Source organism: Xenopus laevis, chromosome 1S (assembly GCF_017654675.1).
Source record: "Xenopus laevis strain J_2021 chromosome 1S, Xenopus_laevis_v10.1, whole genome shotgun sequence".
NCBI lineage: Eukaryota > Metazoa > Chordata > Amphibia > Anura > Pipidae > Xenopus > Xenopus laevis.
This window is the reverse complement of record NC_054372.1, coordinates 152,091,098-152,118,034: the sequence shown is the minus strand read 5'-3', so window position 1 is coordinate 152,118,034 and position 26,937 is coordinate 152,091,098. Positions and strand designations below refer to the sequence as shown.

At 38.9% G+C, this 26,937-nt stretch overlaps 1 protein-coding gene across 3 annotated transcripts in view; it reads right to left on the bottom strand.

Moving 5' to 3' along the window:
• Positions 1–18,636, bottom strand: part of rph3a.S (rabphilin 3A S homeolog) — a 107,669-nt gene extending 89,033 nt beyond the window's left edge. The window contains exon 1 of one of the 3 annotated variants that reach the window (XM_041575587.1): positions 18,108–18,636. The gene's annotated coding sequence lies outside the window, so the exon portion shown is untranslated. 3 annotated transcript variants of the gene reach the window in all.
• Between the last annotated feature and the right edge of the window lie 8,301 nt (positions 18,637–26,937).

The following is a 26,937-nucleotide window of genomic DNA, read 5'->3' as shown; positions in this document are numbered from 1 at the left end:
CTTTACAATCCATGGTTAAACCGATTTCCCCACAATGCAGCCACACTGATGTTTGTTTAAATTTTGCAGCCCAACCTAAGTGTTCTTGTTGCTGTCATAAGCCCATACAGTACATATTTTGGAACCAAGGATTGTTCTATATATCATTCTCCATGGATTGCTACACTTAAATGTACTTACAGTATTACATCTCTAACTGGCCAAAGGGAAAGTTTTAAACTGCAGGGTGTATGAGTCATTTACCTTCAGCACAGAATTTTTAAGGGCACTTTGAGCAAAATATACTTAAGTAGCCCAATAAAACCAAAAATCTCTTGATTGCCTAAAAGTGCCCAATCCCAGTGCAAGTGTTTTCCATTAGCCTTTCATTAATGCATTAGAAAAAATGTTGCGGACAGTCTAAAGACAACAATACTATTGTTTAAAGTTTACATTTTTTGTTAAAAAAGGTTTCCTGTTTGAATCCCAATTTGCTTGACTGCTAGTTAGCAGAGGCTAAATCCATACACTGCTCTTGTTGTAAGTTAGTACTCTGTGTAACTGAGACAGTGAATGGCAGAGAGCAATGCATGAACGGTATTATGTTCATGGTGCAAATTAGGAATTCCTTTGATTTTCACTAATACACCTCCTGTTGTAGTAAATCACTAACTTTCTGAACTATGGCAAACATGGTACAACCCCCTACTACTAGCTAATTGTTTAGAAGAAAAACAAGGCTAAAGTTTATGACTCTGTGGTCCATTCTTCAGTACATTCAGCTTTAATTCTGCCTAATCACCAGTACATATTGGATTATTGGATTATAAAACTGAAATTTGGAGGAGTTGTAAATTACTGACTATGTATAGGGGAGCAATGTTGCCAAACAAGTGGTTCTTTCACTGATATGAACAATTTATTAGCTTATCAATACCTGGTACATTCTTCAGGTCACCACAATTGTGGCACTTTCTACCAGCAAATCTCTTTATCTCCTTAGCATGTTAGCCATGAAAGACTGCTGGCTTGTTGATAGAGAATATGAGCATTGCATTATTCCCATTAGTAAACTGAATGTAATTTCTATGTTTACCATGACCAGAAACCCTATAAGTGTTCTCATCATTTGCTACGATTGGAAGTGACCTTTTCATTGCTGATTCATTGCCACATTCAGTTTTGTACATGGTACGTCAAAAGCATTTCTTTGGCTGTTTGTTATTTGCTGATCTACTCCTCTCATCAATCTTAAATGGTATCTCTAATGTGCTATTGTTATGTTAAATTTTTACCACTTCATCAGTTTTTATCTACTGAAATATATTTTCATAACATTAAACTCACAATTTAGCATCCGCATGTATTTACAGTATGCATGTTTATTACATAGAAGTGACTGCATGACATGTATTATACAACATGGGCAGGTTTTCAGCTTGCAGAAAGAATCCCAAGGCACACAGGATAATTGCAAGCAAGCTGCCTTGCGTGTTTATTGCGAAGTGCAACGTTTCGGGGTCACGCCCCTTTCTCAATGCTTGCTTGCAATTATCCTGTGTGCCTTGGGATTCTTTCTGCTGGACTGTTTGGGAGGTGGCCGATCCTCTACCTTCGTGCACCAGGTGTCGTTACTCTAATTTACTAAGGGTGTGCTAGAGCCATAGTTGAACTACCAGGTTTTCAGCTTGCCATGCCAGTGCCCGGAGGAACATCATTATTCACATGCCAAGCAAGCTTTATGGGTAAGCTCAGGCTTACTGTTTGAATTATGGTTTAGCACTGGCACCCAGCTATAGAGTTATGGCACACAGGGTACATTCAGACATTTTGAGAGTGACATTTTCAGGCTACTATCACATGCAGAAGCACTTTCAGGCAATTGAAAATGTGGGTGCTTTGGGCTAGTTAAGAATATTTTGCTCAAAATTCCCTTAAAAATTCCCCTTTACAAATTCCTCTTGCACCGTTAAGTCCAATGTTCTGCTTAAGCAAAATGACTCATACACCCTGCAGTCAGCTGAAAATATTAACCTCCTTTCCCTTTGGCCTGATCGGTTAGAGCTGCATTACAGTACATTTAAGTGTAGCAATCCATGGAGAATGCTTTATTGAGTAATCCTTGCTTCCCAAACCTGTACTGTATAGGGGTTACAGCAGCAGCAAGAATACTGGCATTGATCACCTTTGTTGGGATGTAGAATTGGGATTTTAATGATTACTTAAGTATCAAATCATTAGCCACATCAAAGTTTGTGACCCTTATAGATAGAACATTTAAATTACTTATAAATAATGCATAAATATATCTATTTACTACATATAAACCAACATTTAGAAGCAGTTCACTGTAACAAACATGAAAGGATGCTAGGACATTTAATTACAGAAATTGTGATCTACTGTTCAGTCTATAAAAAGTCTATCTCCCTGACATACATATAATCCTGGTATGTGTATTATTGGTCTGATAAATTTCCATAATCTGTTAAAATTCTTAAGGGACAGTATTACATTAAAAATAAAGTGCAGACCAGGAGGTTTCAAAATGTCCTGCACATACTTAAAAATTCTAAATCACCAGCCCCTTTGCTGTCCCTTGACGCAGAGAAGGCGTTTGACAGGGTAAATTGGGACTATATGAAAGCTACACTAACAAAATTCCAGTTAGGGGACTCCTTTTTAAAAGCTATATACCCACTATATTCTAATCCAACAGCTAAAGTCTGCACAAAGGGGGCCCTGTCAAACGTCTTCCATCTTACAAATGGGACAAGACAGGGATGTCCACTCTCACCCTTGATCTTTGCTTCGATGGTCGAGCCACTGGCACAGAGTATAAGGGATAACCAGGATATTAAAGGCATACCCACTCCTATAGGACAGCAAAAATTAGGATTATTTGCAGATGATATATTAATGGCTATAATAAACGCGTTACCTATCAATATACCTAAACAAGCTCTAGAGGGGATATCTCAACATCACAATTTTGAATGGAGGGAGTCCTATATAACCTATTTGGGAATTAAACTGCCCAAAGACCCGGAAACAATTTTCAAATTAAACTACTCACCCCTGACAAGGCTGGTAGAATCAGAATGCAATAAATGGCAAAAGAAGATGATATCATAGTTTGGATGCATAGCGTCAATAAAAACGAATCTCCTCCCGAGGATACTATATGTGTATATAATGTTACAAATACCACTTCCCCCTAAATACCTGGAAAATCTCCAAAAAGGTATAAATAGATTCATTTGGGAACAAAAACCCCCGAGAATGGCCTTCACCACAACACAATATTCAAGGGCATCGGGAGGGCTGGGAGTACCCAGCCCTCCTGATGAAAGCTTATTACATCGCTGCAATACTTGAATCAGCGGTTAGATTGCATGCGGAGAAGGGACACAGAACTTGGGTGGATATGGAGACCAATATGGTCGGGATAAAACCCTAACTCACTATTTCTGGATGCCTAAAAAATATAGACCGTCGACGGATAAATAACTGCCAACTGCAATAGTAACTTTGAACATCTGTAATAAAATAGGATCAAAACTTAAGTTTGGTACCTTCCCCTCATCATTGTTACCATTAACTGCATTTAAATATCTCATACCATCGATATCTCTCAACAGCTGGATAGATGCTGACATATACCAACTGAGGGATCTCTATTTCGCATCAACATTAAGATGATTTGAGGATCTTGTGGAAAAGCATGGATTAACACAAAACCAACTCTATGCCTATAACCAAATCACCCACTTTTTATGTTCTATAACCTTGGATTTCAAAACGCGACAAAGCAATACATTAATGGAACACCTTTGCATTAAGCTTTGGAATGGCAAAGGGATCTTGTCGGAATATGTAAAAGTCCTTGCACAATGTACCCGATACGTATGTATGTACTTTTGTTTGTATTTAAATACAAGCAAATTTGAATTTAAAAAAGAAATAAATAAAGTGCAGAATAACTGTCAAACACTGGTAGAGCTGCATATACATTTAAATAAAGTACACTTGGTTGCACTTCTTTAAATAGTTTTGAATCAGAACCTGTCCGGAAAACCTTGTTGTATTGTAGAATATGATATTTGCTTAAAAAAGTTATTTTTTGTTTTCCACAAAACTACAACTACAAAACATTAATAAACAAATATTGGATTCTTGGGAGTATCCATCATGGAAATAATTGAAATTTGAAGGAAAAATTTAGGCTATAGCATACCATGGGAAAAGCATGTTTAGTGCTTGTAAAATGGGATATAATGATGCACAACACCTAGGGGCAGATTTACATGGGGTCGAATATCGAGGGTTAATTAACCCTCGATATTCGACTGCCGAATGTAAATCCTTCCACTTCGAATATTCGGAAATTACCTGGCAGATTCTAATTCCAGGGTTCTCTTGCTATGATGCATATACCTATGTATAACTCCTCATATAGAGGCGCATTTATGCTCATCTCATGTTATGATGAAGTTCATATGCATTCAAGTACCTTTATAAATAGCACAAAACTTTGCACCAATTGTGCGCTTACCAATTTGAAAAAATAATAAAAATTACTTTGTAAACTTATGACATACCATGGTAACTGGGTTCATGGGCCTAGAGTAGAGTCCTTTGCTTAAGGTGAGGTCAGTCTTCATGCCATTTTTACTCTCTTTTGCTGGAAATTATTTAGGGAATGTATAAGATCTACAGCAGATCCTGCTGTTTGAAATACGATGAGCTGTTTTCATTGCAGGAAGGCAGCCGCTAGCTCAGTTTTGATGCCCTTCAAACTGAGAAAAATGACAACTAGAGATGTCAAAATCTTTGTTAAATACTTTTTATATCAAAGCTCAAGTTTTGGGATTTAACTGAAATATAAACAAAGCAGTGTATGAACAGATGTGTGATATAACCTGATTATTCTCAGACAGAAACCATTAACCTTTCTGACAAAAAGAACTTATTAACAGACAGCCAACCACTCCCAATATAAAAAGTCCAGCCTTCTAGAAGTGAGAAGTCACTGGATCCATATGATATTTTGTATACTTGGAGGAAGAGTATGCAGACACATGGAGAACATACACACTGTTCAGAACAGTGCCAAGGTAAAATTTGAATTCAGAATGGCCACTGGAATCCCCTACCAATATTTGATTGGTGCTTGAAAAAAATCAGACGGGTAGAAAGTAATGTTGACCAAGAATCACATTTGGCCATGCATGAGGTCTGTAGCTAAAAAGAATAATCAAATTGTTACCCATTAAAATATGTTCCAAACTGTCTTAATAAAGTACATTTAAGGTTATGAAAGCTCACACAGCAAAGAGGCAATATTGTATTAGGGATGATAACGATAATTGTGTTTATACTTTTAATACTTTTTCTGGTGTCCAAATATTGCTGTTACTCTGCAGCTGATGGCTCAGCACATGTTCCCATATGATCCATCCACTGGACTAAAGGTTTAACTATTGAATCAGACAAATTGGCCAACCACTTGGGTAGCTAAATCAGATAAAGATGTGGGGGATATCATCTTCATGTATGTAAAACAAAATATATAGGCATTTCATTCAATGTTCTCTGAAAGAAAATGGATAGTGAAGGCATTGTCCTAGAGGTTGTGTTTGTAACACTGCATCTCAAGCTCAAAAGCCTGGTTTGAATCCCTAAATAAGTTCATTTTGGCTTACGTAACAAATAATAAGCACTCAGTGAGTTTTTATTGGTCTAGAACAGTAAGGATATTAACATAAACATGGAAACTCTTAATCCCAGTAAAGGGTTAGTAATGCTAAGAAGAAATCATCTTATATGCATTTGTAGATATATTGCAAAGCAAAAGTCCTGCATTTTCATATAATAGCCATGAAGAACATCTGACCCCTGTTTATCCCCCACTTAAATCCCTGTTTCTTAGCTTTGGGTCACCAGATGTGGCTGGACTACAAATGCTAGAATTCATTAATCAACAGTAAATATCAAAGACATGCACAGTTTCTCGCTTAAAAACATTTATTGGTGCATATATACCACAAAAAATGACATATCAATGTTCAAATCACACACACCACAAAGCAGTGTCTCCCCCCCAGTCTGCCTACCTGTTGTTAGCCACACCCTCCTGACGCGTTTCGCGCTATTGGGCGCTTCATCAGAGGAGGGTTAATTAATCAAGGGTTAAAGCATGTTGGGATTAGTCAACATCCCAAGGGGTCCCAAGGTTAAGAAGCAAGTACTTAACTACTGAACCTATTGTATTCCTGAGAGCTAATATTCTTAACAAAATCGACCCTACAGCGAAAGAAGACCCTGTATCACAGTCTACACTTTTAACGTGGTAGACCTAGTAACCAATGTTGATTGTTATTGTGAAATTATGTAAATTGAAAATGTTGGTTTCTTATATTTTATGATGAATGGAAAATAATGGGAAAAGGTGAAATGAGTTAGGTTGGCCACTATAAGTCCAAATAGAGTTAAGAAAATATAAGTTTATTTGTAGTACCCAAGCCACTAGGGGGGGGGGATAGAGTGCAACACAGGGGTGTTATCTGCCTGAAAATGCCTTCTTCCATCACCTCTTGCCTTTGGGGCCAACGTTATGTTTAGATTTTAAAAATATGAAAATACAATCCAGTTTTAACAAACAAAATGCAAGTCTGCCTGTAATTCTCCCATTATTGATGCATTTTCAGTTGTTTGCTATATCAGCAGTGCGTGAGGACATTTTTTGGCAGAGCAAGACACTTGTACTGCATTGGAATATTGATGTCTGTTCTTTTTCCGTAATTTAGGTTGTGCAGACGGATACAATTACGATTTTTCATTTTCAAAAAGTTTTTTCTTTTTGTCTTTGGTTGTGAATTATTAATGTGATATTATTGTTGTTGTTTTGTGTGATGTGTGTTTGTATGTGTAGACATTAGATAGTTAACTGAAGTATATGATGCTGATTATTAATGGATGGTGTGTTTCACAATGATATAAATCCAAAGTGTGGAAACACTCTGCGTACCCATCTGTTTAACAGGCTCAGCTGCAGATACAAAACAAACAGTCAGGGCTGCATTCCAGAATTCCCTGTAAGGGTGCATCAAAAACCTCTTCTGAATAATAAACGCAGCCGCAGCACAACATGATTCGGTCTCCCCGACTGATTTGTACAGTTTAATTATTGCAAGTAGCATAAAAAGATTATGGCTATTTTCATGTTAAAGCAGATGTCCCTTGGGCCTGTAAGCTGTGCACCACCGAGGCAGTCACTAGCTCAGCCTTTTGGACTCAGCCACCTGTGCCTATTGATGGGATAACTTTACACACCAGCCAGATGTTCCAGATTTCTGATGACTGAATCACGGATCTGCAAATGTTAGGAGCTTAGAGAATACTGCTGATTAGATTTGGAAAGCCCCTACACAAGCACAGCCTCCATCTACACTGCTTGTACCAGCAAAGTAATGTTTTTATTTTGTATAAACCAAGACAAAACATTGAACATATCTGTCAAATCTAAGCATGTCACTGGTTTTGTTATAACTTACTCCATTAATACACAACAGTGTTTTCAGTTTAAAAGATCAGTAATAATCGGTACAGGTATAGGAAAGTATTCATTGATATTGTCATCCATTGCTTGTGTACCAGGACCCGATTCCTACCAAGGACTCCAAATTTGAAAGCGTTGCCTCTGGCTTTATAACTGACCCTAATCATTAATCATATTACCAAGTTCATCAGGTTAATCCAGGAGTCTTAAGTGGGAGGAGAGGGCCTTAATTGCATTAATTTACATTTTTTGGCTTAAAACAGTAAAACACGAAACCTCAACCTACAGTAAGTGGTCCACTATACCCAAAGGACACACTGTGGGGAAAGTAATTGTGGGAAATCAAGCGTAGTTGCTAGGAAAGTCATTATTTGAGACCAGAAGGCGGCTATTACTGGGCAGGCCCCAATCATATGTAGAAAGTTAGCCGCGGGGGGTTCCGCACCTAGGGCAAGTATCGTTGGCCCTTTTGCCTACTGCTTTGAGGTTTAAAGGGGTTGCATAGAGCCGATAGAAAACTTTACAATGGATTAATCTGTCTCATACAGTCATTAAAGAGGAACTATCGCGAAAATGAGAATTTAATACACGCTTCAGCATACTGAAATCAGAAGTTTTCTAAATATAATCAATTAAAAATTCTGTACTGTTTCTGAAATAATCAAGTTCATCTTCCCTATTCCTCTCTCAGCATCTGTTTCTCTTCATTCTCCCTTTATGCAGGAGTTGGGTGCCAGATAATCATTCACAGTTAGATCCAATATATCTTATGGGGGGCTCCTTTTACCTAGAAGGTGTATTAGAACTTATTCTATTAAAATCACCAGACATCGTGTCTCTCTACATGCAGAATTTGTGCAAAAGGCAGTTATTTTGTTAGATTTTGTTTGTACTGGAATCAGTTATTTGAGTGAGCTCTAATTTATCTGCTAGGAAAAGAAATCCCCGCTATAAGATAAAATGGATCTAACTGTCAATGAATAACTGACACCCAACTCTGACATGAAAAGAGAATGAAGAGAATTAGATGCTGAGAGAGGGATAAAGAAGATAAACCTGATTATTTCAGAAACTATACAGAATTTTTAAGCTTATACAGTATTTAAATTTTCATTTTTGCAATAGTTCCCCTTTACGTTACTGTACATCACTGTGTAGCCTTATCAGGTTATGTTAGAGCCTGGATATCGGCTTTGTAGGTTGTTTTAGAAAGAGTGTTTCTCTTCCACTGGCAGTTTGATCAAAGCAGGAGAGAGCATGCCAATTTGTGCCTTGAATTTGTGGCAAATTTGAAAGTACCTAAACAGAGGTTTTAGAAAGAGCAGCGAATTTACTTTTAAGCCCCAAACAGCAAACTGAATTGTGCCTATGCCATGGAATCCACTTTTTGTAGATTAAAGGCAGGAGATGCCAACTGAGACAATTAAACTGAATTAAAGGGATACTGTCATGGGAAAAAAGGGGTTTTTTTTCAAAATACATCAGTTAATAGTGCTGCTCCAGCAGAATTCTGCACTGAAATCTGTTTCTCAAAAGAGCAAACAGATCTTTTTATATATAGTTTTGAAATCTGACATGGGGCTAGACATATTGTCAGTTTCCCAGCTGCCCCCAGTCATGTGACTTGTGCTCTGATAAACTTCAGTCACTCTTTACTGCAGTACTGCAAATTGGAGTGATATCAGCCCCTCCCTTTCCCCCTGCACGCTAACAACAGAACAATGGGAATGGCTGCCTACACACCAATATTACAACTAAAAAATACATTTGCTGGTTCAGGAATTACATTTTATAATATATATATTTAATATATATTTATATTGTTGCGTGAAAAGATCATAAAAATCATGACAGAATCCCTTTAGATGAATTGTGTAGATATAGATTAAAGGGCCAGTAACGTCAACATTTTTTTATAAAAAATTTGTTTTATAAAAAATTTGTTTGTATATTAAGAAAAAAAACACATATTTAAGACATATTTAACTTTAAAAATTGCAAAGTCTTTATTAAAAAATAACTTACCGAAACTCTGCTTGTGCTCCTCTTCAGAAAAGGCGACAGAGCGGCACTTGATTTCTCCTCCCTGGCTATCTCCTATAGAAGGCAGGGAGGAAAAATCGAGCACCGCACGATGGATCATCGCCCTGTTGCCTTTTTTAAAGAGGAAATTTTATTTTTTAATAGACTTTGCGATATTAAAGTTAAATATGTCTTGGTGTTTTTTTTCGTTATATACAAACTAATTTTTAAAAAAAATTACGTTGCTGGTCCTTTAATCTATATCTACGCAATTCATCTTAAAGGGATTCTGTTCTTTTTATGATGTTTTCGCTCTACAATATAAAATTTAATTCCTGAACCAGCAAGTGTATTATTTTGTGTAGGCAGCCATCTCAGGTCATTTTGAAGTTACTGCTCCTTTAACAGTTTCCAATCTTGACAGATTTGTGCAATAGGAATTAGGGTTTCTCTAAAATCTTTCTAAAAAGCTTAGCTTTTATGAACCATAATGGCAGAGAACTGAGCAGCAGGCACACCAATATATAGTTACCATGTGCAACACTGTGAGTGAGATGTTGCGAGATGTTCACACACTTTGGGGCAGTCATTTTTGACAGGAATCCAGTAAAAAATGTTAAATGGCTAATAAATGTCTTATCCCCTTCCCTTTAGATTGTAAGCTCCTTTGCACAGGGCCTTCCTCGCCTTTTGTACCGGTATTGGTTCTGATGTATGTAACTCCATATGTGTTATGCATGTAATTAATGTGATTTAGTTGTAAAAAACATATTTACTTTACAGCGCTGCGACATATGCTGGCGCTATATAAATACATGTTAATAATAAAATAATAATAACCATAAGCGCAGTAAATTAATACAGGTTTGGAAAAAAAATTGCTCGTGTTACACAGTCATCTCTCAAGTTGCAAGGAAATAGCTGTAAAATTGTTTCAGAAGTGAACAGTCCGTATACAATAAAATATATTCTCATTGGTATTTTATGAGAGCCTTTGTACTAGAATATATCTTTCTAAAGGTAGCGCTTCATGAATCTGGGGAAATCTTTCAGTCACGCATTTCTTATTTCCCTTCCCAGCCACTGTATCTGCAACTGCCTGCGAATTACTGACAGCTTCATACGTGCTGGGCTTTGGAAGAAAATCAGAGAATGAATAATCTAAGATAATTCATGCCTGGCTAATTCATTACAACTGAAAAATACACATCAAATGGACAGGGCCGGATTTACATAGCGGGCGCCCCTAGGCCCGTCATTTGCCACCCTGGTCCTCTTTTATTTGCTCAAATTTTCATCATTGGGACTGGAGCAATGGGGATTGGCACACGGGAAATTAAAAAACTATCATATCTCCTGCGCATCCCCAGTGTTTCTGAACCAATGTGGGTGTGTCTGGGCAGCAGTGCCGGGCCAACCCAGCCAGGCGCCCTAGGCAACCTAGGGTTGCTCTGTTGCTATGGTGCGCATGGAAACAGAAGCGCAATTGTGGAAAAATATCCACGGCAGTCGGGGAGAGACAGGACCGGACAATGGGGTAGGCAACAGAGCAGCTTTGCGCCCTAGGGACATGCCTACTCTGCCTACCCCTTGTTCCGGCCCTGTTGGGCAGCATGCTGCCCCCTAAAATCCTGCTGCCCTAGGCCCGGGCCTTGGTTGCCTCTCCACAAATCCGACCTGCAAATGGATGAGTATTTGAATGCAGGGAACATGTGCAGTTCCAGGGTTTATTGAGTTTAAACCTGAAGGCTATTTAGTTCAAATTTTGTGTCACCAGCCTGCAAAATCTGATGCCTGATAAGTTAATGGGCAAGTGAAGATGGAATTTTGTGAACTACAACTATCATGCAGCGTCGGAACTACCAGGCCTGCACCCCCTTGGGGCCTGCTGGAGCCTCGGATCTTTGGCAAATCCGCCAGATCTTCTCCAAATCCGGAGCGAAGATTGTGTCGGGAGGGGGGCCCGGCTTCACATCCTGCACTCAGGCCCAGCCCACAGTAGTTACATTACTGCCGTCACACTCAGACCTACTAATGGCATCATAAAGGGAATGTATATTTTATAATATATATAATTCTGCTAGTACAATACCCTTAATTGCATGACAGTGGTATTAACCATCATTGTTATTTTCCTCTATTAATTCCCCTGTTCATCTCTTTTATCTCATCTGCATCCTTCTTCTTCCATAAGTTTCCATATGGCTGCATCACGCTTTCCACTTATTCTCTTCTTATTATAAAATAATCCCGCTCTGTATTTTTAGCTCAATTCCCAGCAGTTTCCTCTCCCATCTCATTTATTCATGCACATTTGAGCTGGCTGCTTCTTTAGAGAATGTTACCCCCTTTCTGTCTACCTAGCTTATTTTTACTCCCTGTTGCTTTTTTATTTCGGCCAGCATCCTTCAGTTAACAATTATAATCTAAACTGGCAAATTCTTTCATCCATAGCATCCATAGCTGCCTGAAATTCCTGATTGGAAGATAACTGATCCACAGACAATGAGCACAAACAATCACATATACAAGGGTAGTCAGGCCCAGAGACTAATAAATTGCCAGTCAATTTATAATAAATGTGATTTTTTGACCCTCAGTTCTTCCCTTCTTTTTAACCACCTAACATCGGATTACCTGTATAGGTATGGGACCTGTTATCCAGATTGTTTGGGACCTGGGGGTTTTGAGATAAAGGGTCTTTTTGTAATTGAGAGCTCCATACTACTTATAGTCTACTAATAAATCCCTTAAACATTCATTAAACTCCATAGGATAGTTTTGCCTCGAATATGGATTAATTATATCTTAGTTAGGATCAAGTACAAGACACTGTTTTATTATTACAGATAAAAGGAAATAATTTTTGAAATCTCTTTGAGGATCTCAAATTTTGTGTGCAATTCAAATTACACTTATTGCTTTCCATTTCAGAATTTCAGACTGTTTGTTGGAGACCTTCTAAATCCATTGGGAAAGTTGCAGGTGTTTCAGGCTACAGCCTTTGGTAGGACACATTTAGACGGTAAATACATATTTATATTCGAAAATTTGGTGTCACTGGAAGAAATAAAAGTTGCCATGACAAAAAAAAAAATGCAAACAGCGTTTCGAAAGTGTAGTAAAAATACCAGTTACTAAAAAAATTTACACAATAGTCAGGTATAAAACACCAAAGTATTTGAACAAGGTCTTGGCAAAATTACAATAAAGTTCTTTTCAGAATAGTGAAACACAGAGAAAGTCAAAATATGATAGATGGTTTGGCCTCTTTCAAAGGCAGCAGAGTTCACTTGTGTGGTTAGCCTGCCAATTTCTTTGGCCTTGGATTTTTTTCTACTAGAAAGAAGGTGAGGCTGAAAGACCATCAATCAAAATACATCTGAAAGAAATGTACAGTAGTGCCGATCGGAATTATTGACTAGAGTTGGAACATTTATCACAGTACCGTATTGTGTGTGCAGCAGCCCTGAATTTCCAGCACAATTACTAATTTGTTTTTACATATTAAAATGTAAATTCAATGATTATGACCTTGTAACATTTAGAAAGGACCTCTGTACCACTGCATTTCATTTATTATCTGTTACTGGCTCAGTTTACAGTATGCCATGCTTACTTGCTTTACTGTCTGTCTGGTTGGCCATAAACTTCTATCCAACTCTCAAGGACCTAAATATTCCTAAATATTCCTTTTCAAGAACCAAATAGGACAGTCTCTATGCATGATGGGGTATCAATGGGGAATTGGCCTGCCAAATGGCAACATACCACAGGCCCCTTTATAAACACATGCTGTTGACTTGTAAGTCAATATTTCCGATATAATAATAATGTTTGTAACCTCAGGTATCATGTGTCATTGCGTCATTATAATGTGAAGCGATGTGTGGCAATTCTTGGTGCTTTGTCACACTTATTATAGCCAGGAAAGAAAGTCATTTGGGTCATTGCCTAAGGACAGAAACAGGAATAAAAGGGTGCAAAGGAATCCAATAAATACAAAAGCACTGGTCAGTAAAACTTGGAGAACCAAATGCACATAATGAGCACAATGGAGAGTATAAATTGACACAATTCATTAAGGTACTTTTATGGAGGTGAAAAATAACTTTTTAAAAAAAGTAACTAGTTCAATACAAAATAGTGTAAATAGTTCAGGCAATATTTAATTCAGCCCATATGTTTGACCTGTAGGGTAAAACCCCTTCAGGAGCCTATAAAAGGAAATGCACAAGCTAGGCACGAGGAGTGAGTAGTTGTGATAGAGCCCCTGGGCAATTGTGCGCCAGTTTGGAATTGAGAGTATGTGAGTAGCCACATTAGATACTTGTGTCTTAGCACACTCCTGAACTTTCACATGGTTGCCATTGCATCAGACCTGCATCTTCAGATGAATGGTGCAAAACTATACCTATTCATGCTAGGAACCCTGGACCCGGCACTAGCTCCAGGCTTCCCAGGTTACAAGCTCCCAAGACTGCAAATGCCATATTTCATGCACAAAAGTGAGTCAGCTCCTGCCCTGAAAATACTAGATGTAATTTGCATCCAATAAGTGTCAAAATGCAAGCACTACTGAGCACAGAGAGCGCAATTATGGCAGAAGCAACTTAGAGCACAACCACACTTATGATTGAGCTATGGGGAAAATGTTGCATTACATGTAAAAACATTGCAATTTGCAATCTGCACTTGCATATGTAAAGTCTGTTGGCCAACAGGTAAAGCAGACCAGATGCACTTTAATCTCATTTTACACTACGTCACTTCAAAGAGTTCATGTGCATGGTCTCTAAACAAGCATTTCGAACAGAGCTGACCACCAAAACAGTAATTTTTCATGACCTTAGAACATCAGTCTGCCGCAACTGGTACAGTTGCCAAGGGCAACCAGCAAGATATAGATGTACAGACTGTATGGAATTGTGGTGGAGGGAGTTTTTGTGATATAAACTAACTAGTACTAGGATTGTCCTTGAGGAAGCCCCTTAAGTGGTAGCTCCCTTTTAAATTGATGGTTACTAAGACAGTGATAAAGGCTTTAGTTTAGAATTATAGCAGCTATTTAGTTGCTAGGGTCCAATATACCTTAGTAACCAGCATGTGGTTTCAATAAGAGAATGAGAGATTTAATGATAATGAGAAAATGGTAGTCTACCAGGGCACTAGCATTTTGGCTGCCAGTGGTCAATGACCCCATTTGAATGCTAGAAAGATGACAGCAAATATTTAAAAATAAGTGGTCTGGTTAAATGATCAGGGATCTTCTTTCCTCAGCAAGCACACAGCTACTATAACTTTAATATTAATCTACTCTCACAGCCATATTTAATAGCAACACACATGGGGTGCAAAACAGATTTTGTGGGCATTGTTATTTAGGTAGGAAATGTTCCCTTTAATTCCTTAATTTTTATTCACCACCAATATCAACGTTTCGGGGGGTACAACCTCCCTTCGTCAGGATATCCTGACGAAGGGAGGTTGTACCCCCCGAAACGTTGATATTGGTGGTGAATAAAAATTAAAGAAAACTGCAGAAAATTGGTGTGTACGGATCCATAATTGAAATTGCTACTATTGGAGGGCCTCGTCAGGCTGGAGGATAACCAGCACCACTTAAGCAGAAAAAGTGAGTAAAGTTCCAGGTGTGCGGTGTAACCACTTCAATACTAAATCCCTTTAATTCCTTAAATTAATAAAAAAATTTGTACTGTCACACAATTTTGCACACAAAATTCTTTGTTTGCGCTGCCCTCAAAATTTGTGTGCGACCACAAAAGCTCACACCTTAGAGGGCACATTCAAGGGGATATTTACTAAACTCTGAATTTCTGGTCGGGTTTTTAAAGGGGGAAAAACAATTTTTTCATAAAAAAACCTTGAATTTTTGCTGATTTATTGAACCCTGATGCTGTTAAAATAAATCTGTCTGAATAAAAAAGTACTCCATCTCAAACCTGGCGAGGTCATGTAGACGTCAATGGCAGATGTCCCGTTTACAATTGGAAGATATAATGATCTGCACTGGGTTTCGTAAATAATCTGGTCAATTTGTGGTTTTCGGGTGATAATCCGAAAAAAAGTCTTTTTTCACAAATTCATATTTTTTCACAATTTTACCAAGCCTTTTCCTGCATCAGATTTTTTCAAGTAAATGTATTGATAAATAACAACAAATGAGCATTTACTTTACCTTCTTGGGCCCCCTTTTCTATTTGGCCTACATTGCAGGACTAGCCATAAAGGTAAACTGCCGACATGAAGTGGCACTGTCCTACTTGGATTTTTACTATTTGGACCTCCATGAACCTCTATGCCCAGTTGCCAGCATTAAGCCTCCATCCAACTGAACAGACTAGAGTTTAGTTATTAGATAGTATTTATTAACTGACAAGGAATCTTGGTATGAAATATTTGAACATTTAGCTGCAATAATAAGGTTACTGTAATGATCCCCAGGTGTATGAATACTGAGTTATGCCTGTGATCTCTCTACCAAAAGCACAGTCTCAAGTTGTGGGTTCCCAGTGCACATTTACCCAGGCAAGTGCATGAAATGACTGCAGGGGGTGTCTGAGCCATCAGTCAGTATAGTACCTAAAGAGGTGGTCAGGTTGGTGGCACATAGCCTATTTAGGGGTGCTGCACCTCAACTCATAATTCCTGTGCATTGTAGCACATATTCTGGCATGGCTTAAGTTGACCTTTCATGATCAGCAGTTCAGCAGCAGACCTACTGTATTTAAGGATGCTTGTTTATAAATAAAAAGGGCTTGATTCGTGTTTTTAGACAAAACACTTTTGGAAAATGGTTGCGCTATAAAGGCATACGGTCTACATTCTGCCCCGTGGCTGTCACTCACCACATGGGAAGGTACATCTGCACTGCAGTCTAAAAGGGTGCAAGACAGAAAGCAACACCAGGGACTTCACTGATGGCAAATTGCTCACTTCTTCATCATAAAACCCCACCCCATGGCCCACATTCCCTACTATGATCAGCTGCAAGGCACACCTTCCTAGGGTACTCTGAGACAAAAAGATTGATTTACAATTGCTCAATTTTTTATTGCTGTTTGTTTTTAGATATTTCCCTTTAGGCAAAACAGCCATTTTGCCATTCTAACATCATCTTAATAAATTGTAAAGCATATGTGCCATCTCATGCAATTTTGCCATCCATACTGGAAAAGTCATTCATTCATAAACTCTTCAGGGCTGAATGGGAAAAATGCAACTGTCTAATAAAGGGCAAGTTAGCCTCTCTTGGCTCTATAATCTATTCTCATGGGGGGGGCAAGTAAAGAGCAAATGGTTAAACTAAGGGAGGGTGTTAAATTCTGCAGCAAAAAGGAAAAGGACTGCCCAACCTTAGTGCAATTGGCACATTTCTAACTGTGAGAAGCTACATCTTTTCACTCTCTGATTCAGCGCAATGAATTCACCAGCTGAAAGTAAATATTATTACTCGACTTGTGAATCACCAGTTGTCACATTAATGAGGGCAGTGTCAAAGGTATTATTTCTCATTACAATTTAAAAAAACTGGCTTTGCAACAACAGCATTAGATAACATTTAAAAAAAAAAAACTGGAGAAATGGAACAGGAATATGTGGGGCTATTATATACAGCATAGGCTTTTATGCCAAAGAAGGTGATAATATTTAATATTCACTAAGCGAAAAACCTTGTTAAGGGGAGTTTACAGTTTACAAAGTCATTATGAATGAGAGATGAGCGATCGGCGTCCGTCCGTAGTACAGAGAGCATTGGAGTTCTACCCCCCACTCTCTTACAAAAGGGCAGGATAGATGCAATTCATTTCACCTGTTCTAATGCAGTGGCTTTGTGCTATTAACTCTTTGGTGTAATAAGATTATATAATTGGCATTCAGAGACAAAGGGGTTGGCTGGCTCCTTATTTTGCTCAAACGTCCACTAGAGATTAGCAAACTTAGATTACTATATTGACAAAACCATTGGGCTGTCAAGTGCTTTTTGATATCACCACTGCGGTGTATTAAGTAGGTATACCCCAAACATTTATCGTTTTAATTCATTATCCTCCCAAAGAACAGCTTTACCCAAGCAAAGGTATGGCTTTGTTCTTTGGGAATTATACAAGTGCATGCAACAAACCCTCTGTATTAAAGCAGATATATAGCCATAGACTAACCAACATAATACGTCTAACATATTACTTCATTGTGTTTAGGTAGAATGAAGTAGAAAATCTTGCCGTGCAATGCATGTAACAATTCTGCAGGATGTTCATCAGGGTTATATGTAGACATGTAGAAGTGTATGCTATGGTATAAATGAACTCCTCTCTAAGTCATGCAGCGTTAAATTGTAAAGACATGTCAGTTTGCAGAGAAACTGCCTTAAGTCCTGCAGTCTGAAAATCTATTTGTGCCCCTAAAGCACACAAAATAGCCTGTCCCCAGTTATGCCACGAAACCCTAACCTATTCATTCATAGTACAATAAGCAAGCAAATCCATAGCATACACACCACTAGAATGCAGACTGTATTTACCTAAAGTAATGCAGAGCAGCAGCAGTGGAATCTGTAGCAGCAGACCCCTCTCCTATGGATCCTGGATTGGATGGAACACCAGGAACCTCTGCAGAGTTGGAGGCAATTCAGGATACAAAGGGAGAGCAGAGCAGTATCAGTGCTAGAGCACTACATGTCAGTTGGGTAGGTCTGCAGCTGACTCTGGGAAAGGCAACAAATGCTTGAGCTGGAGGGTTTGCTGAGCAGGCAATGTGTGCGCACTCTCCTGGGCTGGGAGCAGTGATACAATCAATAGAGCCTGCCAGTAGCAGCATAAGCAGCAGCAGTGTACTGCAGAGCGAGCCTAGCCATGCTGCATGAATGACTCTCACACCATTAGCCCTCATGGGAGAGCGCACACCATTCACAGTCCCTCTCACTGGGTTTCCATAACATCATCTTAAAACCAGACAACTGCAAAAATACAAACGCTGTAAAGGCTGATTAGGAATTGATTTCACTGCATACCATCCAGAGCAATCAAGGCTGTTTCCAGCCTGTATCCCAGTAAATTACTGTTCAGCATGGGGAATTTTAAAGACAGAGGATCTAAAAAAGCATCCCATAATATAAAAGGGTGCACAGCCCGCTGTCCTCCAGCTCTTGTCCAACAACAACTACTAATGTCCTTTTGCTTTCAGGGGACGCTGGGAGTTGTAGTACAATGGCAGCAGAGGGGTCACAGTATGGACATTCCTGATCTATATTAATGATTGGGCGCAGCTAGCAGGAGCTAAAAATAAATAAAATATGTGAGCGGCATTGGAAAAGCTTTCTTGCTCCCCTGTTCCCCAGGGACGGCGCATAATTCATTTATGATCACTATGAAACAAACTAATCATCCACAGATGCAGCAGATGTGGGGGGAAAACAGGAAAATAAATCTTTAGGGGACTGCTGAGGCTAACCTATCTTTCATATGTAATTACATAAAATAGGGTGTATATTTAAATGGCGCTAACAACTGTCCAGTTAATTAACAGTACTTAATTACAGATCTGATTAAATACTCTTTATACAGAACAGGAAGACCACAATAGTTTTCTGACGGCCTGGCACTAAGGCTTGGCTTTGCCCTGTTATTGACACTGGGCTGTATGTTGCATGCCATTACAAGGTACCCTTCATTCTACTTACCTGAGATGAACAGGGGCTCAAGTGAAAGATAAATGAACGCTATTAAAATTAAATTTCACGGTTGTGTTAGCTCACAAATGATCAGCATGCTAGATGTATGCTGCCTTGTTATTAATCCTGCTGTGTCAGCCTGATGGATGACTAAAATTGTTTATTCCACAATACATCTGACAACGGGAGCTGAGAATATACCCCCCCTCCCCAATGTATCCTCTGTTGATATTCTGTACATATTGTCTATAGCACATGCTGCTTAACTGAGCTATAAGCTGCAATTAACATGACACTAGAAGATGCTAGGGAATAAGAAGAGGTTCTGTGTATGTGTGGGAAGGAAGAGCCTGGCATCATCCTGAACTGAATACAGCCAATTAGGACTCCCAGAGCCTTGGCTCGTATAAGGTGATTGTCCCAGGCATACTATGGGGCATATTGTGTAAAACTAGATTCACTGTAAAAAAAAATGTTGTAAAATGCTGTGTAAAATAAATGGTGAGTTTATCAAGGTGTGTGTAATTTTACGCCATGCAAATACCAGATTTGATGCCTTTATTTTACATTGCTTCCGGCAGAGTCACATAAGAAAAAGCGCATATACATGGCGATGTGCGGTGTATTATCCCACCATTTTTTACACAGCATAATAAACATGCCCCTTAAGCTGCAATGTTAATTCTCCAAAATATGGTGTAAATTGGCGAGGCATTTTCAGGCGACTGTTGAAAAGCGCATCGCCTCGTGTGGTTAGCACAGGCGTTTTTACATAGGCGCCCATACAAAACTGTCGCCTGCGCCGGTCGCAGCGACTGTCGCGGCGCTTTGTCGCCGCGACCGCAAACGCGTCACTATCTCCCCGTGTGGAATAGCCCTAAAAGAGAACTAGACCCTAAAATGAATAAGGTTCAAAAAATGACATATTTTATATACTGAACTTATTGCATCAGCCTAAAGTTTCAGCTTATCAATAGCAGCAATGATCCGGGACTTCAAACTTGTCACAGGGGGCCACCATCTTGGAAAGTGTCTGTGACACTCACATGCTCAGTGGGCTCTGAGCAGCTGTTGAGAAGCTAAGCTTAGGGGTTGTCACTAATTATCCAGCAGAAAATGAGCTTCCCCCTGTAATATAAACTGATGCTAAAGGGCTGGTTATTAAATTCTGATGTTAGTTTCACTGGTTTCTGTGCTGACATGTAGTCTTTTCTGTATTAATTACTAATCAATTACTAATCAGCCTTATATTGTGATATTTCTAGCTCAGTAAGTGACAGCAGCACAGATCATGTGCAGTGAATCAGCAGAAAAGAAGATGCGGAGCTACTGGGGCATCTTTGGAGACACAGATCTTCCCTGCTAAAGGGCTGTGGTCGACTTGGGCTGGTACAGAAGTCTAAAACATAGGAAAAACATTTCAAGCCTATTTCTTTAGTAGGATTTAGTTTTCCTTTAAGCAAATAATTAAAAATTTTGAGAACAATTTAGTTTTTCTCTGTAATAATTAAACAGTACCTGGTACTGCATGAATCCATATTAGAGGCGAAACAATCCTATTGGACTTATTCATGTTTAAGTAGATCCAAATGACAGAAAGATCCCTTATCAGGAAGCCCTGTGGTCCCAAGCATTCTGCATACTAGACCCTATACCTGTATATGATTCCTCTTGCAGTTCTCCCTCCAGGTGAATCAGCTGCATTGCATGCTGAGTCCACTGTGTGCTAGTTGTTTATTCTTATGGCATAATTAAAATACAGGCTGAACTATTCATCTCGTCTTGGAACAGCACAAGGTTTTATGGGATGCTACAAAATCTGATCTATGATCACGTGGTTTCATGTTTTCATACATCTACATCCCACATTATGTGTACTTCAATGAGAAACTATATGGCACACTGCACTGCTTTGGGAAAGTAAGTAGAAATACTTTATATAGCAATGCAATTTAATAGGGCAAAATAATAATCAGACAACACAGGCAATGAGCAAGTCCTCCTCTGGTAATTATAAAAAGTTATTTTACCTAACTCTATAATCTTATGATTTCAATGTTATTCATTTAGTCTTATGAAGATGGGTTATTGATTTCACCATGAATATAGTCGGATACAGCATAAATAGTAATTGTCGATGAGGTTTTGGCTTTTTCTGTTGATTTACCGAGGAGCAAACACCTCCGATGAAACTACACAACAAGTCTCTCAGGTCAGAGCTTTCCATGTAACTGACCAAAAATAAACTCCTGGCAAATCTACCAATTTAATGACTTATCTGCACATTCTTTGTGTGCAGATAAGTCTTTGAGTTTATGGCCAGTAATGATGAGCAGGCTTTAAACTAAATAAAACCAGGATTGTCCTTAATATGCTATACATGCTGCTATAAGCAGTTTTTATGCTAGAGGACATTATTACATTTTGGTCTGCCATAATTTCCCATTATTGAGATAACACACAACAGTACTAAAATAGTAGGAATTATGTGGATGATGCCTAATCTTCATAAAGCCCCACAGAATATATCTAAACTATACAAATAAAGGATAATAATATTAAGAATAATAATAAAATCGTTGGTACTTCTTCCTGCCACAACAGTGAAACTATATTCAGGGCCGCCATCATGGGGTTACAGGAGGAACTGTTGTCCTGGACACAATCAAATTTTGACTGAAGCGGGGCCCAGCCACGTAGTGCGAATTTACATGAATTACATAATTTGCGTATACATTTTATATAAGCTTCTATAATTTCAATAGAAACTTACGTAACTGACATATCAAACAATTACTACTTGACAGAGACAGGCAGGTGTGTGTAAGGGTTAACTTAAGGCAAATTCCACTGCTCCCCAATTAGTTAGAAAATATTATATTCCACTGACCCCCCTCAAGAAATGACTGGCTTATTAGCACATAAGTTAATAGATCTATTTATATGAAGTATGGGGTAACATCAGCTGTTTACATTGTGATCTATTCACTTAATTATATGAGTTATTACCTACATGAAATTTTCAGCAGTGGAATGACCCACAGCGACATCATTGGGCCCCTAAACTTTGGGACCAAGACATTTTCCATAAACATCTATTGTAACTGATTAGTCCCTCTGGGCATTCAGCAGTTGTGATTTCTGTTTCCTCTATAGTTACACCCCTGCTTTTCAATAAAATGGTTTGTGAATTTGTGACAAATCTACTGTTTCAAAGCAAATAATTACTACTGGTTACTACTTTTGCCTTTTATTATATTAAAAAACGACATTAAGCACTAAAGAGTTGTAACCAAATGACTCAACTCAAGCAGTGAAGTGCATAAACAAAATCCATATATTGATGATTAACTTCATTGAGGTCATCATGAATTATTAAAGGGGCTGCCCTGTTCAGTGGAAGAGGGGTGAGATTACTGCCCATGAAAACATTAACATTTAAACACAATGATATTAAAACATGCACATTCTTTACATTTGGATGAGCAAAATCTAGGGGGGTATTGACTAAAACCCGACTTTTTCACACTATAATAAAAATGAAAAAAATCTCTCCCCCCAACTCCCAAACCTGAATTCCCTTAAGGTGGCCATACATGCTGAGATCCGCTCATTTGGCGATTTCGCTAAACGAGTGGATCTCTCCCAGATATCGGGCTGATCCATCGTGGGCCCTAGAGCCCAACAATTGAATCATAATGTATCCACTACGGGAGGTTGGATTGCAGGATCGCATCAACAACCAGATGCGGCCACATTCCAATGGGATTTTTAACCCTGCCTGATCTACATCTGGCTAACTTTCGGCCAGATATTGATCGGGGAAGCCCATCGGGGACAATAAACTGCCGTCTCTGTCTGTCAGCAGCTTTTATCAACCTGTGTATGGCCAGATTTACTTTACCAATAAATCTGATTGAAAAATTTGGTATGGGAAAAAGTTGTGTCAAAATCGTGTGCCAAATCTAATCGTGCAACTTTTTCGAATTGTAGCCCAGAAAACTCAACTTTATCAAATTGTCGCCTTGACAACTGAAATGTATCGGATTATCTTAAGAAAACCAGCGTCAAACAGCCCGAGACTACTGCGAATCATAAGGGCACAAAACATGTTCCAATTGTTAAAGGGACCATCTGCCATTGGCTTCTACATGATTTTGACAGGTTTTAACTGGAGTATTTTTGAATTCAGTTTTTTAGCAGCTTCAGGGCATACTAAATCTAGAAAAAGTTGAGGTTTTTATCCCCTCTAAAAATTCTATTTTTTTTTCCCCCTTTTAAAACTCGACCAGAAATAAGTAAGGCTTCATAAATAGGCCCTCCAATATTGAGTTTCCTTAATGGATTCCCAAATGGCTGCCTCTGTGATAGCAATCAATGCCATGCAATCTTTTGTGTTATCTGTTTTTCTGCAACAACCTAAAAATCCTAACCTACGAGAATAATGTCTGTATTGTGAACATCAAATGCCAAGAAAGGGAACTCTGTTGAAGGGAAAGCTTCTGCAAAAAGAGGCACTAAGCACCTTGTCATTTCCTTGACCAGTTCACTTTACAATTTTTATCATCTCTTACAAAAGGAATACAGTTACATAACCACTAGAAACCAGCTGTGTTTGTGGCAGAAGGGGAATGGAGATACCTTGCTGTATTGACACTGTCTCAGAGCTTTCATTATAATAATTATATACAAGCTAACACTCTACTTCTAACCTTCCCACGAAAATGTGTTTTTTAAAAGGATATCATCATTCTTTTTTTCTTTCTTATTCCCAAATTCTGGGCACATTGGGGCAAATTCACTAAGCGCCGAAGCGCCGAACGCTAGCGTAGATTCGCTAGTGTTACTTCGCACCCTTACACCTGGCGAATTTTTGCTACGGACGTAACTACGCAAATTCACTAACGCGCGCAGTGTACTGAACGCTACCTTTTACGCTAGACTTCCTTCGCCACCTCAGACCAGGCGAAGCGCAATAGAGTAGATAGGGATTGCTTCTAAAAAAGTTGACATTTTTTCTAAGTCCCAAAAAACGCTGGCGTGTTTTCTATATTATGGGTGATAGGCTGAAAAAGATCGAAAAATTTTTTGGGGCTCCCCTCCTTCCCCCCTACATTTCCTAACTCATGGCAACTTAACTATACAGTGGGCACATGTGTAGGGCAAAAAAAAAATTTTTATTTGATGTTTTGAAGGTTTCCCAGGCATTTGTAGTGATTCTACGTCAGTGATCCCCAACCAGTAGCTCGTGAGCAACATGTTGCTCTCCAACCCCTTGGATGTTGCTCACAGTGGCATCAAAGCAGGTGCTTAGTTTTTAATTTCAGGCTTGGAGGCAAGTTTTGGTTGTATAAAAATCAGGTGCACTGCCAATAAGAGCCTCAATGTAAATTGACAATCCACATAGGGGCTTCCAAATGTCCAATCACAGCACTTATATTTCATCCCAAGAACATTTTTTAAGCTTGTGTTGCTCCCCAACTCCTTTTACTTCTGAATGTTGCTCACGGCTTCACAAGGTTGGGGATCCCTGTTCTACGTATTCCTCCATTGAAATTAGAATTTGGCGCCGTATGCAAATTAACCTTCGCTAGCGTAACTTCGCTTCACTTAGCGAATCAACGCTAGCGCAACTTCGCAACCTTACACTACCCCTGTGCGCAACTTCGGATTTTAGTGAATTTGCGGAGCGCTGGCAAAACTACGCCTGGCGAAGTGCGGCGAAGCGCGGCGAAGTTGCGCCTGGCGCAACTACGAATCTTGCATCGCAAGCCTAGAACACAGAAGGCTGCATTAACATCCTGATTTTACTTTTAAATGAAAGCATGCCTTGAGTTAATTTGATGTACATTGTTTGAATGGACATGAATTCTAATCCTAGTTTGTTTCTCTATATTGCACTGATAGTTTTTAACGTTGCGCCTTTGCTTTTGAACTGTTCTTGGTATAGATAGGCTTAATCATTTTTTATTATTTTAGAAAATGGTGGGTTCCCACTGGCATAGTGGGAATGTGATAGGGACCTTAGATTGTAAGCTCCACTAGAGCAGGGACTGATTTGAATGATAATGTGTATAACATCTGTAAAGTGTGGTGTGAATGTGTCAATTTAAAATAACAGATAATGAAATAAAATAGAGTGATATACAAGCTGTCAATCTGCCCATGTTTTTTGAACCATGTTGTCCTGTTTAATCTGTGACTACTGGCTACCATTTACCGGCTTCTCCAACTGTGATTTAATCCAAAGAATGCACCTGCAGCAATCCGTACAAACGGTGATGATATTACAGACCAAGCAGGGAACATAATGAACCATAATGAATGATATGTTACATTTCATTCAGAGAGAAACAGCTTTAACATTTACAGACAGGACCTTGGCACAGTGTAGCCTGATATGCCTGGAAAGGGAATGTAGCAATCGCTCTCGTGAAGTGACAGGGTTTATACCATGTTAGATGTCCATAGAAGATACTGTATAAGAAAGAAAGCTTCCCCAGTTATGGTCTATGAAGCAGAAATGCCAGCCTTCAGAAAATAAATGGGAATTAAAGTAGCAATACTGATTTGACACTACACATTTAAACCCAAGAATGACAGATAGCTGAGCAATAAATTCAGTCTTAGAACATTAAAAAAATAAACTGAACTAGTTACCCATATTATACTAATTGACTACCATTTTTGATTTATAAATGTTCATTATTTTCTACAATGCCTCTCATTAGGACATACTGTTTATGGTTCATTAAATGGACACCACAGTGTCATTACTCATTTTATAACACAATGTCATTTTTATCACAGGCTTCAGTAGTGTCGGGTCATTTTCAACAGATGGGAAAATGAACCTTAACATATGTGTTCTTTAGATGTAAGTGAAGTGAAAACAGACCCTGTGCCTGCAGGGGACCAGTCGATACAGGGACCCTGTGGGATGTAGACTGATAAAAAATCATTTTGTTCTGAGCTTTTAGCTACACCACTGCTTTAGTTGCAGGCTGACTTACAGCTGTTAATTTGTTAATTCTCCTTTAAACTACTACTTTTTTATTCAAGCTATTATTAAAAAATACAAGGGTTATTTCATTATATGTCTCGCCCAATCACAGTGATTGAGGAAGAAGGTAAAAGAGAAAGAAAGAGATGCCTCGTGAGGGGGTGGTTCTGCACGGAGGTTGGGAAGGGGGGCTTTAAGGTTGCAGCCCAGCAGGTTCCTGACAACTCAGCCTGATGCTACATACCCTTTAGTGTCCTTAGCACTTGCACCCTGTGGGATGCAGCAGTGTCAGGAGGTACAGCAGAGCCCGGTTTTGGCCTATGACTCCTAAAACACAATTTAGGGGAATGGTAGGGGGCAGGAGAAGGATGCATAAATGCCTCCTCCTCTCCGCCTTTTAGCAATGCAGTGCTGATTAAAGGAAACCTATACCCCAAAAACAAATATTTAAGCAAGATAGTTTTCATCATGTTAAGTGGCATATTAAAGAATCTTACCCTAGTGTAATATGGAGTAAATATTGCCCTTTTACATCTTTCCCCTTGAGCCCCAGTTTTATGATATCCTCTGTGCTGCCGCAGAGATTACCTGACCAGAAATACTGCAGCTCCAACCGTAATAGGAAGAAGTGTGTTAGTTGGCTCATGTGACCTAGCAGGTATGGCTTATTTGGTTTGT